General features: G+C 36.6%; 1 pseudogene; it reads left to right on the forward strand.

Annotated features, from left to right (window-relative positions):
- Positions 1-13,055, forward strand: part of LOC128016393 (N-acetylgalactosamine-6-sulfatase-like) — a 34,813-nt pseudogene that overhangs the window by 19,293 nt on the left and 2,465 nt on the right.

Below are 13,055 nucleotides of genomic sequence, written 5' to 3' on the forward strand. Positions count from 1 at the left end.
CAACATATTAAAACAGTGTTCATTTGAAAGGAACTCATCTAACTTATCAGTTCCCACAGGGCACAACACACAAATAAAGACCTGTGGTAGGAGGTAGGTTTCACAATAGCCTCCAGCAACTGAAAACACACACAAACAACTCTTCTGTAACCTCATTTGTTTTATTTGTTAAGGGTTTGATGAATTTGATGATGGTTTGCATGATGGTGGCAAGGCACTGTCAAAAGATCTCCAGGATAAAGTTGTGGACAGGCGCAAGTCAGGAGATGGATACAAGCAAAATTCAAAGGCTTTTTCAAAGCATAGAAGCACAGAGAAGTCTGTCATTAAGAAGTGGAAGATATTTGGTACAACACCCTCCTGGAAAAAGATGTCATTCAAAACTGGATGAAAGAGCAAGGAGAAAACTGGTCAGAGAGGCTTCAAAGAGGCCTACAGCAACTCCGAAGCAGTTGCAGGAATCTAGAACAAAGAGTTTTCATTGTGTGCATGTGACAACAATATCACAAATTTGCCACAAATGTGGGTTGTATGGAAGGGTTGCAAGAAAAAAGCCGCTCCTCAAGAAAAGCCATATGTAGTCATGACTGAGCTTTGCCTAAACGCACCTTGAAGATTCTGAGGCAGAGAGACTAAGATTATGAATTATTTTACAAGTTATTTGACCAGTTACTAAGTTGTCAGTGGGAAGAAGGTTTACCTTCCAACATGAACATTTTTTGGTGCCCACTGTAATTATTTGCAGCATTACATCATTAGATTTTGCTTGACAAGATGAATGCAGATATCAAAATGCACTTCCATTTATACCTTTGTTAAATGTGGTGAGAATTAATCACAGACCACCTCTAAATGTGCTGACAGAAAGTCCTTTTCACACTTTCAAGAGCGTTTGAGCAAACAGGCACAGGTAAAACATCTACTATGCTTTATTGTCATTCCGTGTCCAATCAACTCAATTCAACAAATTTCAGAAACTTTTTTCGCTCATTTTTTACATTTTATTTTGTTTAGATTTTTCTGATGAAAGACCAACAAAAATGGTAATTTAAGTCAAAATATTAATTGTAATTCACCATTTTGAAGAGGGAGTTTTCGCTGGAGATTTGAAGCCAAATTGAAGGGTGTATTTAGTTTTCAGCCTTTGAAAATGTGTGAAATTGAACCATATAGGGCCTTAAAAATTAAGATTACAAAAGAAAGGTTATTTGAGAACCAAAATCTAAATTTGTATCTACTGTTGCCTCCAAGTATTTAATTTAGTCAGAATACACTGACTTTGAATAGTTGTCAAAAGAGAAGCATTTTTGCTCCCATAAGAAATTAAAACCAACAAGAATTAACTGTATCATGCTAACCATTCCCATTCCATACTGTTAGTACTTTACATAAGAATAAACAACATACATTTACAAAACTTTGACGCCATGAGTATTTGGAATAGTTGCCTATGTAATGCATCTCATCTTTTTGATTGGATTTGTTCTAATCTAGTTCAGTGTCAGTGTTTTTAATCTAGTGAGTTGAGTGTTTTAGGAGGAAGATCAATGATCTCACCTTGTTTTCCAAACAACCTTGTCTGTCCTGGCCAGGAGATTCGTGGTGTGACCACTCACACGCAAGAGGAACACACCATGCAACCACTCATCTTCCATCTGGGACAGGACCCTGGGGAAAGATACCCAATCAGGTAAGGGGTTGAGGAATGGACACCAGATGTCAAGGAACCACACTATTAAATATGAATTCAGTACCTTAAAGGTATGGTTCACCCAAAAATGAAAATAACTATGACTTAGTCAAGCCATCCTTGGTGTATATGACTTTCTTCTTTCAGACAAATACATGTCCTGGCTCTTCTAAGCTTTATAATGGCAGTGAATGGTGGTCGAGACTTTGTAGCAAAATAAAGTGCATCCATCCATCATAGAAAGAGCTCCACACAGCTCCAGGGGGTGAATAAAGGCATTTGATGTGAGTAAAAGGGATGAGAGGAGGAGTGCAAAAGTAAAACCCTGCCTTCTACTCAAATTTCTGTTTCCGTTAGAAGCAGCTTCTGGTTCATGTGGACTTTAAACTAAATGCACAATGTACCAATGTATCTTCTTTTTTTATGGCAAAATCAATTAGAAATCAGATTAGAATCAATTATAAATCAGAATTGTTAATGATATTGTTCTGTTGTAGTTTGTTCAAGTTGAACACAAAATAGACATTACTTGTCGTCACCTTTACATCATTTTCGATCTCTCTCATGCTGTCACAACTGAAGCTGCTTTTAGCAGGTGTTCGGCAGAAATGAGGACTGTTTGATTTAATGTTTATGTTTGTTTAATTTTGTTCAGCTCCAAACCAAGAACCTTCGAGTTTGAGCAAATATCAAGCTTCCACATCGTTTGAAAAGGGCATATTCTTAGTTTCCTAGAGATGTTAATTCTCTTTTAAGCTTTATCTAGTCTAGGTCTATACTTGATGTTCTGTAGGAAACGGAATTAGCTTTCCGCTTTATTATTGTAATCCTTTTGGAGAACACAAATGTATTGATACAAGGTGTATGCTCACACCAGAAACCTTATCGCTGGTGGAATGTATGAACAACAAGAAAGAAACCAGTGAATGTGCTGAATCAGTCATTCCTTCCAAACTGTAATGAAGCACTGAAACTACATGGACACAGTCTAGAATGAGCCCAGGGTCTGTGACATGTTCATCCGTCTTGGTTCTGCACAGCTCTGTTCACATCCGCTGGCAGAGAGCTGGACATTTGGGGTCGATATTGAGGCATGGCTGCAGATTGATCATGCAGTCCACAGAGGGTTTATTAAATGTGACTCTTTGTGAGCTGAAGATGACCTGAAGCTTTAGGTCATTCATCGGCTGTTGGCTAGAAGTTGAAATGGTAAGAAAGAATAGTTATGATGGAAATGTTAAAGACATCCACTATCCAGGGAAAACTGGAAACTTAATCTGATTTAAATGTATGTGAGGAAGATCAAACTGATCTTCAACTGGGTTAACATTGGTTCAAACGCATTTCCAAGGCATTGTTATTATACAGTCATGGCAGAAAAATAATAAATTATAATAAAAGAAGGCTGTGGAAATTAATCTGCATTGTTAATCCTTTTGATCTTTTTTTTATCACAAAAATCTTACCTTTCATTGGATAATAATAATTTAAAATGGGGAGAAATATTGTTATGAAATAAATGTTTTTATCTAATACAAATTGGCCACAATTAATGGCACCCTTTTATTCAATACTTTTTGAAACCTCCATTTGCCAGTTTAACAGCTCTAAATTTTCTCCTATAATGCCTGATGAGGTTAGAGAACACCTGACTAGAGATCAGAGACAATTCCTTCATCCAGAATCACTCCAGACCCTTTAGATTCCCAGCTCCAGGTTGGTGCTTCTTCTCTTCAGTTCACTCCTCTCATTTTCTATACGGTTCAGGTCCGAGGACTGGAATGGCCTTAACAGAAGCTTGGTTTTGTGCTCAGTGACCCATTTCTGTGTTGTTTTTGAGGTTTGTGTTTGGATTATTGTACGGTTGGAAGATCTTAACATATCCCATTATAAGATTTCTACATCCAGGACCGCCAGCAGAAATATAGGCCCAAGACATCAAAAATACAGCAGTATATTTCATCGTACACATGGGGTACTTTTTATCCCTGTATTCACCAAACCCATCTTGAGTGTTTATTGCTAAAAAGCCGTGTCTGATAACTGAATATGGTGGAGTTTGTTTTTGGATGAGCTAGGAGAATTTTTCTTGAAACCCTCCCAAACAACATGTGTTGGTGTAGGTACTGTTTGACCATTATATATAGTTTTTTTTTTTTTGTAAGGTTTTCTGACCCCAGACATGCAGCTGTGGTCTTTTGAGAGTCTTTAGCCACTAAACTCTCCTCATCACTATGCATTAGGATAAAATAGACACATGTCCTCTTCCAGGCAGTTTTCTAACATTTTCTGTTGATTTGAAATTCTTCATTATTGCCCTGATGGTGGAAATGTGAATTTTCACTGCTCTAGCTCTTTTCTTAAAGCCACTTTCACTAATTTGTGAAGCTCAATTATCTTTTGCTGCACATCAGAAATATATTCTTTGTTTTTTTCTCGTTGTGATTGATTAATAAGGGAATTTGGGCTTTGTTTTCACTCCTCTTTATATTTCTGTGAAACGGGAAGCCATGGCTGGATAATTTCATGTTCATAATCACCCTGGGGTGCTCAAAATTATGAATATGAATGGGAATATACTTTCTAGATAATTTCTAGGGGTGCCAATAATTGTGGCCAACATGTATTTGAGAAAAACATTAATTTCATAATGATATTTCCCCCCCATTTTTAAATCTTAATATCCAATGGAAGTTTACTTTTTTTTTTTATAAAATATCAAAAGGATTAACAATGCAATGCTATTTTTGGCCATGACTGTAGTTAAGTAATAAAAAATAAAAAAACTTTGACCTTTTTCCCCATCGTTTTTAATACTTGGGTCTAGAGTTAGTGGCATGTCCAGATGGGTGGCATGGAGTGGACCAATCCGTTCCTAAAGTGTCATTGGTGGTTTCCAAAAAATTCTATACACTTTGATTGGCATTTTTGCCTTTTTCAAGTCAGAGGCAGGATATTTAATAAATCACAGCAGGAAGCAGGCAAGGATTGACAGTGGAGGGATGAATTAATTCAAATCAATTAAAATTCATGTTTATTTGTATAGCACTTTTTATAGTTGCATAGCAGCTTTACACAAAATTGTATTTTGTACATTAGACAATCAATATTGTTAAAAATCAGTATTGTCAGGTATAACAGTGACTGTTATAGAAATATCATTTAGCATCTAGTTTATATTAACATTATTATAATTAACGTCATATGGAAAGTTTAACTATAATGTTAATTTATTTGTGTGGCAGTATTATAAACAAAGCTCAGCAAGAATGAAATACCACCGACGATTAATACTGTCCTTCATAAATTAATAAAGACCATCAGAGAGCATGCGACCAACATTGTTACACATGTGAGCTGTCCTTAAGTAAATAAAATGTAGGGAAAGTTGTATTTTTGAGTTATATTTTTAAACCATCACCATCACCATATATTTCATGGTGATGGTGTATATGATGGAAGGAGTGTGTATGTGTGTGTATACACACACACACACACACACACACACACACACACACATACACTCCTTCCATCATCACCATGAAATCCTTTAAAAATGAACAAAAGTGCAATAACATTTGGTTTGCAAACACTTTAAGCAAATAAGGTGCTTTTTTTATAGCAGTTAAAATATTTATTGTAAATGTTAACTTATAACATTAATGTAATTAAATTAAATATAAAACAAGGTATTTGTCACAGTTTTTATAGAAAATATTTTATAGTTTGTTATAGAAAAACAAGTTGTGCTATGCAAGTTATGAGTCCAGAGCCTCGATCGTAACATTATGACATGCACCTTACTATTAGAGACCTGCGCGATCGTGGGACCCATCGCAGCAGAATGCAGCACGAGACAACACTTGATGTGCGGGTAGAGACTAATGTGTGCGGGATGTGGACTAGTGTGATCACTCCGTTTAGCAGTCTTTGGCTCGGTTGGAAGAGGTGGGCAAGAGCGCAGTTCAGTTATATATAGCTAGAACAGTGAGTGTGAACGCTAACCACACCGGAGTGCACTTCTGATACGTGCTGCATGATTGCGTGAATATTTCTGAGTGGCAAAAGCGATAGATATGTAGAGCAATGTTGTGAGAGGGCCATGTGTTACCGCGCCCCACACGACTCAAAATAATAAACCACTTGGTTAACAAAACAATGCACTCCTTTGCTGACTTCACGTGCTATTTGAAACTTCCTATTTCCCATTTATGAAGTCGTGATTATGCGCTCGCTGCATTCTTTTCTGTTATAAATAACAGCGGACAGTGGTTTGTGAATGTTGATGCTTAGCCGAAATAATATGATCAAGAGTATCCTTTCCTGTGACCCATGATTTGTATTTCTTTCTTTTTTGGTTTTTCAGCATCTTCTGCATATTTGACCACTTTCCAGCAGTGACTGTATGGTTCTGAGATACATCTTTTCAATTGAGGGACTCGTACATAACAATTACAAAAGGCCAAAACATTAAAAATCAGATCAGTTGAAACACTTTTCCAAGTGTTTTAGCATGAGGAAAATTTAAAATAGTGTATTTTACAATTTTTTATTTATTTATTTTTTTTGTATTTTTTTTTAGTCCATTTTGTTTGAAATGGTGTACAATATTATTTAAGAAAAATGGCATTTTAGTGGCAAAATACAATTTTACAACTTTTTTAATAATGTAATTGTTTCGATACAACAAATATATAAAATATTTTTTTGACAAAGTACTTCGAGTGTATTATGCTATTAACATTACTTACACATTCTTAGTAGCACTTAGTTCACCTGTGTGTGTGTGCATACCATTATTTTTATTTATATATATATATATATATATATATATATATATATATATATATATATATATATATATATACACACACACACACACATACATACATACACCATAATGCCTCTTTATCGCTTTCTTTCTCATTAAATAGTAGTAGATTAGATGAAAATAGTGACTCATTTGTAAGACCAGAGTAAGCCTCTCTTTCATCTTTTTTCAGCTTTATTTCTCTTTCGTCTCAATGTTGTTGCTGTTGTCGTTTTTTATATTCCTCTTCTTTCTTGAAGAGACACAGAGTAATTAAACATTTATGTTGTTTTCGATCTTATCTCTATTCTCTGCTGGTTTCAAGCATTAACTGTGAAAAAAGAAAGGTCCATCCAAAAAAATAATAAAAATCAATAGCTGTGTTGAGTGCTGGATAAGAGAGAGCTGTTAGTTTGACCATCTTCATCCTCCTTATCTTTCCAGTTTACAGTGGATGTTTTCGAATAGGTCAGAATGGTCCAGATCCAAACACCAGCCCCCCTCATTCTTCCAGTCCTTTGCTCGTTCTGCGTCCCCAGTGAATCCATGTCAGGCTGCTGACCGTCTGCTCTTCTGTGCACCCAGCTGGAGCGGTCGGCGCTCATTAATCTCTGTCTACACCTAAAGAGCCACTTAAGATGATGTAGAGCCTGTCTGTGCACATACCTCCAGTCCAGCGGCAGACTGACAGCACAGCCACACTGTCCCCCACAAGCCTCACACCATGCATTAGATATTCTTGAAGAAACGAGGAGTATGCAGTGTTTATGATAGTCCAATGAATTGAATACATTGAACATGTATTTAAGTTTTCATTTATTTATTTAAAAAATTGCAAACTACTTATTTTGCCCACTTCAAAAAAGTTTTACATCCAAAGAAATGAATAGTGCTTTCGGAAAACGTTTTATTTTTATTTAGTTTTATATATATAATTTACAGTACACTCGAATCAGATAAAGACATATCAGTAGCTTAGTTTTTCCCCAGATCAGGTGTTCTATCATGTTGAGATCACATGACTAGCTGTATACTACCCACTTTTATTTGACAACCCCCAACTGTTGGTTATGGTGGGTGACACATACTCTAATAGGGTAATATAATAATTAATATAAGCAGAAGATATAAGTTCACTGTCATATTAATAATTATAATAATAGTAATAATAATAAAACCCTTAAAGTTAATATGCAGTGGCATTTACAGCCCATTACTTGACCTAAAACAATAGTACAGAAGATTTTTGGTTAAAAGTTATAAATAAATATATAAAAGTTAAAATATTACGCAGGTGCATAAAAAAAATAAATAAATAAATAAATAAAAAAACTGACACAATCTGATAAAATGAATGCCTTTAACTACCATCATATTTATTCTCATTGAAGAGCTGAAGACCAGCTTGTGTAAATAACAAAGCAAAGTTTCTCCGCAATTAACGTTCGGTTTCAAAAAAGGAACACAACGTCGTAATAACTAAAAATTAGTAACAATAACAATATTCTCTTCCTTTGGAGTTTTATGGCCATTTAGAGCTTGTTTGTTTGTGTGTGTGTGTGTGTGTGTGTGTGTGTGTGTGTGTGTGTGTGTGTGTGTGTGTAAATGCCTCTCTTTCAACATCATTTGTATAAGCAATTATGCAAACTTTTTACTATAAAATCTACACTTCTGCACTTTGAAACAAAGAAAATATGAAAATGTATAATGTTTTTCCAGATTGTTGCCTTGTGGTGATAAAAAAAAAAAATCCAGCCGATGGCCAAAGTGAAGTTGTGGCCTAGTGGTTAGAGAGTATGATTTCTAACCCTAAGGTTGTGGGTTCGAGTCTCAGGCCGGCAATACCATGACTGAGGTGCCATTGAGCAAGGCATTGAACCCTCAACTGCTCCCTGGGTGCCGCAGCATGAATAGCAACCCACTGATCCGGGTGTGTGTTCACAGTGTGTGTTCGCTGCTGTGTGTGTGCACTTTGGATGGGTTAAATGCAGAACACAAATTCTGAGTATGGGTCAACGTACTTGGCTGAATGTCACTTCACTTTCAAAATGTTCCATACATTCAGAGTAAGAATTCTTAATTTTATACTTAGGATTACCCATTTTTATATTTATTTAGATATTATTAAACTATTATAGGTCAAAGTATGGTATTCACTTAGATTGAGAGAACTGTTTATATATACACAAGGTAAGTATGTATATATATATATATATATATATATATATATATATATATATATATATATATATATATATATATATATATATATATATATATATATATACACACACACACACACACACACACACACACACACACACACACACACACACATGATCCATCGGAAATCATTCTAATATGCTGATTTATTATCAGTGCTGAAAAAAAAATTTTTTGGAACCTGTGAACTAATGACCAAAAAGCACTTATGAGGTTTAATTGGTATAACAATACAAAGACATGCATTCATTTCATTTAGAATATCATGCACCAGTGTATCATGCACATTAAAATCCTGGAATATGAAATAGTCTATTTGGATGTCATGTTGACCTTAAATCAATTTAGAAATCGATAAAAAAATGTCCTGAACAATCTTTGTATATAATGTTGACTCCTTGTGAGTCCTGCTATTATCGACAGTGTAGTCTCTCGTGGTATCTATTGCAGCTTTCATTGACCAAGGCCCACCCATGAGGCCGTTTGACCGACATGTCAAACATCCAATCACAGTTCGTTTCGTTCATCGTCACGTTTCGAGGCGTAGAAATGTCCCCACAATAACAGACCGGTGTGTAAAACTCTCAGACATATTTTAAAGATTCTAGGCCGCAAACTTTACAATATTTTCACATACTATTGAAAATCCAGCATTTAGTTGATCCTGATAAATGATTGTTGTCACAGTTGTAAACACTAGGCTTTCTTCTTTTGTGAGGGGGTTTGGTGCCACGTAGTGCTGGGATAAACGATTATTTTTAAAACGATTAATCTAGCGATAATTTTTTTCGATGCATCGATTAATCTAATGATTATTTTTTTCAGACCGATTCGATTTCGATTATCTCCTCATTAATTGACTACTAACAATTTATACATGTTGATTTACATATCTGAATAAAAAAAACATGAATTCCTTAACATTGCAATATATGTTTATTGCTCTTAAAATTACAAAATAAAAGTCAGACTAAGAATGCATTACTTTGCACTTGTATAGAGATAGCATTCAATAAAACCTTGAAGCCTTGAAAACACATAGCTTACTGAAACAAGCTTACTGAACACATAGGGCCTAGCTTACTGAAAAAAAAGTTCTTCTTTCAGATGAAAATAACAACAACTTGATGTCTAGCATTCAATAAAAAATGTCACCCAAAATACCTGTTTAGAGCAATTGAAAGAATACAGTAACCAATGTAAACTTGAGGGCTTTAAGCTAATACAGAGAGTGCTTTTCCAAAAAATTATAAATAAAAATTAACAGTGGGAGCCAGCAGCCTGTCATGGAGAAAATCTCTGAATGCTCCACGTGAAACTTTGGCGTTCCGCCCTTTTTCTATCGTATATAATGATTTTGGTTAATATGCACGAGGGAGAGAGAGAGAGAGAGAGCAAGCCAGCGCTCATGTAGTTTGAAGACTGTGAGTGCGCGAGCGCACGTGAAACTTTGGTGTTTCGCCCTTTTTCTATCGCGTTTAATGATTTTGATTAGTATGCACAAGGGAGAGAGAGCAAGAAGCACTCGTGTTGTTTGAAGACTCTGAGTGCGCGCGCAGCCGGGGCTCTCTCTCAGGCGCAGCAGTCATTCTATTCTACATCACTCACCGATCAAATAAGGCTTTGACAGACGCCAAAAAAAAAAGATCAATGCAGAAAAACCCTGACAAAATGTCGATCTGGCCATCGCGTATATTCAGCGCACATAAGGTAAACGTTTTGCAAAGTTTTTTAGAGAAATAAAAACAGGTCGACGAATCGATGCGCATATTTTGCGTCAACGTATTTTTTGCGTCGACGTCATCGGTGACCTCGATGCGTTGTCCCAGCCCTAGCGCCACGGCATCTTTGTTTCTAGGCGGAACGTTAAAGAACGCAACTCAAATGTCTCGTGGAAATCCTGTAGAATTCAATCAATCTGATGAGGACTTCAACACTCCTTAAGTGTTTCCACTTTTGTGTGCCATATGCATCAGACGTTCAGCCAACAGTCCATGGGCGTGATGTCTGAGGCTGAGACTAGTGGCAGTGCTGTCCTGCTTAGAATGAAAATACTTACCAAGCTAACAGGCAAAGGAACTCTCTGGGTCTACACAACCCATGCCATGCTGACCCCCATCTCACGGCCTTCTCTGCCTCCCTGCCTTATCCCGGCCGAGAACACTTAAGTCCCATCCTGCCTGGGGCTAATGTAGCATGCAACTCAGGCCTCATCTGCTGCTGATGAGCATTTCAGCCCTCAATCAATAGTGCTTGTAGAACTGCTCAATTTCCACATGGGGAATGTTGGGGGGAGAGAAGCAGAGAGAAAAGGCAGGGGTATTTGATTGCCTCTTCAGCTCAATTCCCTTGTCTAGCTCCAACAGTGTGTGGGGGACTTATTTTATTCATTCATTCAGTTATACTTGTTGGTGTCTTTACCATGTGAATACCGATTCGTTCTTGTTTCATTGTATTCACCGCATGCAGAATTGGAGAGTGCTGTTTTGTGCATGCAAGTGTGTGAATCACTAATCAGTCTGGGGACACACCTGAGCAATGCCCCTGCCCCCTGGGTGTCATGCATTATAAATCAAAAGACTGTATTTGCATGCACTGTTATTAATTAATCACGCGTCTACAGTTGTAGAAAGGAAAGCAAGGTTCAGAAAAATGCTAATGAGCCATGCTGACTGTGAATTTTCTATTGTTTGTCTGGACTCTAGGCATAAATAAACATGTTATGGTTAATTATTGATTAAAGACCCAGGGGCATAATACACAGGACATACAGTGAAGGCGGCATACGTTTAGCATATCGAGCGCCAAAGCACTGTGCCCCTTGGTGCATCTTTGAGTCTATCATGAATAGAAAACCAGATGTTTCCTGCGTGTGTGATCTAAAGCCTTCTAAATTGATCCAGCATTTTACCCAAGACGAGATCCATTATTTTATTTTTGACACGTGCAAGACTGTGGACTGCTACACGGCAGCTACAAATCTGCAGGTACAGCTATCCACAGTAATTATGAAAATGTAGGAGACTCCAAAGTCCCCAAAACAAAACTACACCCCCCATAATGTAATGTATAGCCACATAAAATGATCTATCCTAAAGCATGTAAATAGGAATAGCCATGTATTTCAGTTTATATTTATTTATGGTGGCTTTTACTTCTGTTTCCATATAAGTAACTATCAGTGTTAAAATAATGATAAAAACCAGCATGCACAAGTGACATAGGGTCACACAAATGGGAATGTATTTTTGTTTCATGCTCGAGAGCTGCTGAGTCATTTAGTAAATGAGTAAAAGAGTGTATATGTCAGCATCATTATCCTGGTTGGTGGCTGGTGTAATTATTTGGTAGATGTAGCATTAAGTTTAAAGGTGCAACAGTCAAATATTTGGAAATGTTTGCAAGAGTAACACCGTGAGTCTGTGAAAGTGATTAGATAAGTTTACCTGTTCATTATGATGATTTTTAATGTCTCCAACATCAGTCATTGATATTGGCCAACCACTTGATGAAACCTCTTATCTGCTGATTAAGCCTGTGGGAAGTAGGGGTGACACGGTTCAACTTCTTCACGGTTTGGTTTGTTTCACGGTTTTAGACTCAGGTTTCGACTTAGGTTTCGATATGTGCTATGTTTATGGAGAAACTATTCTTAAAAAAAACTACGAGCAACAGCACAAATAAATACAATAGAGTAAAGATACAAATAAAACAGTGATTTGCAGGGTTTTTATTTTTTTATTTTTAGGGAGGTCTAACATTAGTTTTTAGGTAGAGAAATTGAATAAAGTAATCAAATATGAAACAGCATCGCATATTTGACTGTATAAATTAAAGATGGTTCTTTATTAAAGTTACAAAGCTTTTTAATCAAGAGCAGTGAGTGATTTCTCTGTTGTTGCTGTGCGATTAATATAAAGACTGTCACTTTAAGAGAATGCACTGATCCAGTAGACCTACGTTCAGCCGGCTATGCCTGCTGTAGGATACTTACCAAGACAGGCCTTTTGACATAATTTTTGTGTGAATTTGTCCAATTAAACACAATACTTCAGAGAGAGCTTATATTTGGGCACTTTGGAGTACAAGCACAAATCTTCACACTGCAAGCGCGAGCTCGCGTCCTCTGGCTCTTAAATGTTTAATCTGACAAAGCTTAAATGATTTTAGTTTAAACACCGATATCAACATGTGCTGTTCAGGTCTCATCTGTGCACATGCGCTATCAGCACCCGGGTGATGGCGGAATAAACGACTGCTCATATTCCAGCATAAGGTATTCACATTGAATTGAGCATGGTTTGTCCAGGTTTCTTGTCTGGGAATCCAGAA

The sequence above is a fragment of the Carassius gibelio genome, chromosome A7 (genome assembly GCF_023724105.1).
Source record: "Carassius gibelio isolate Cgi1373 ecotype wild population from Czech Republic chromosome A7, carGib1.2-hapl.c, whole genome shotgun sequence".
In the NCBI taxonomy this organism is placed as follows: domain Eukaryota; kingdom Metazoa; phylum Chordata; class Actinopteri; order Cypriniformes; family Cyprinidae; genus Carassius; species Carassius gibelio.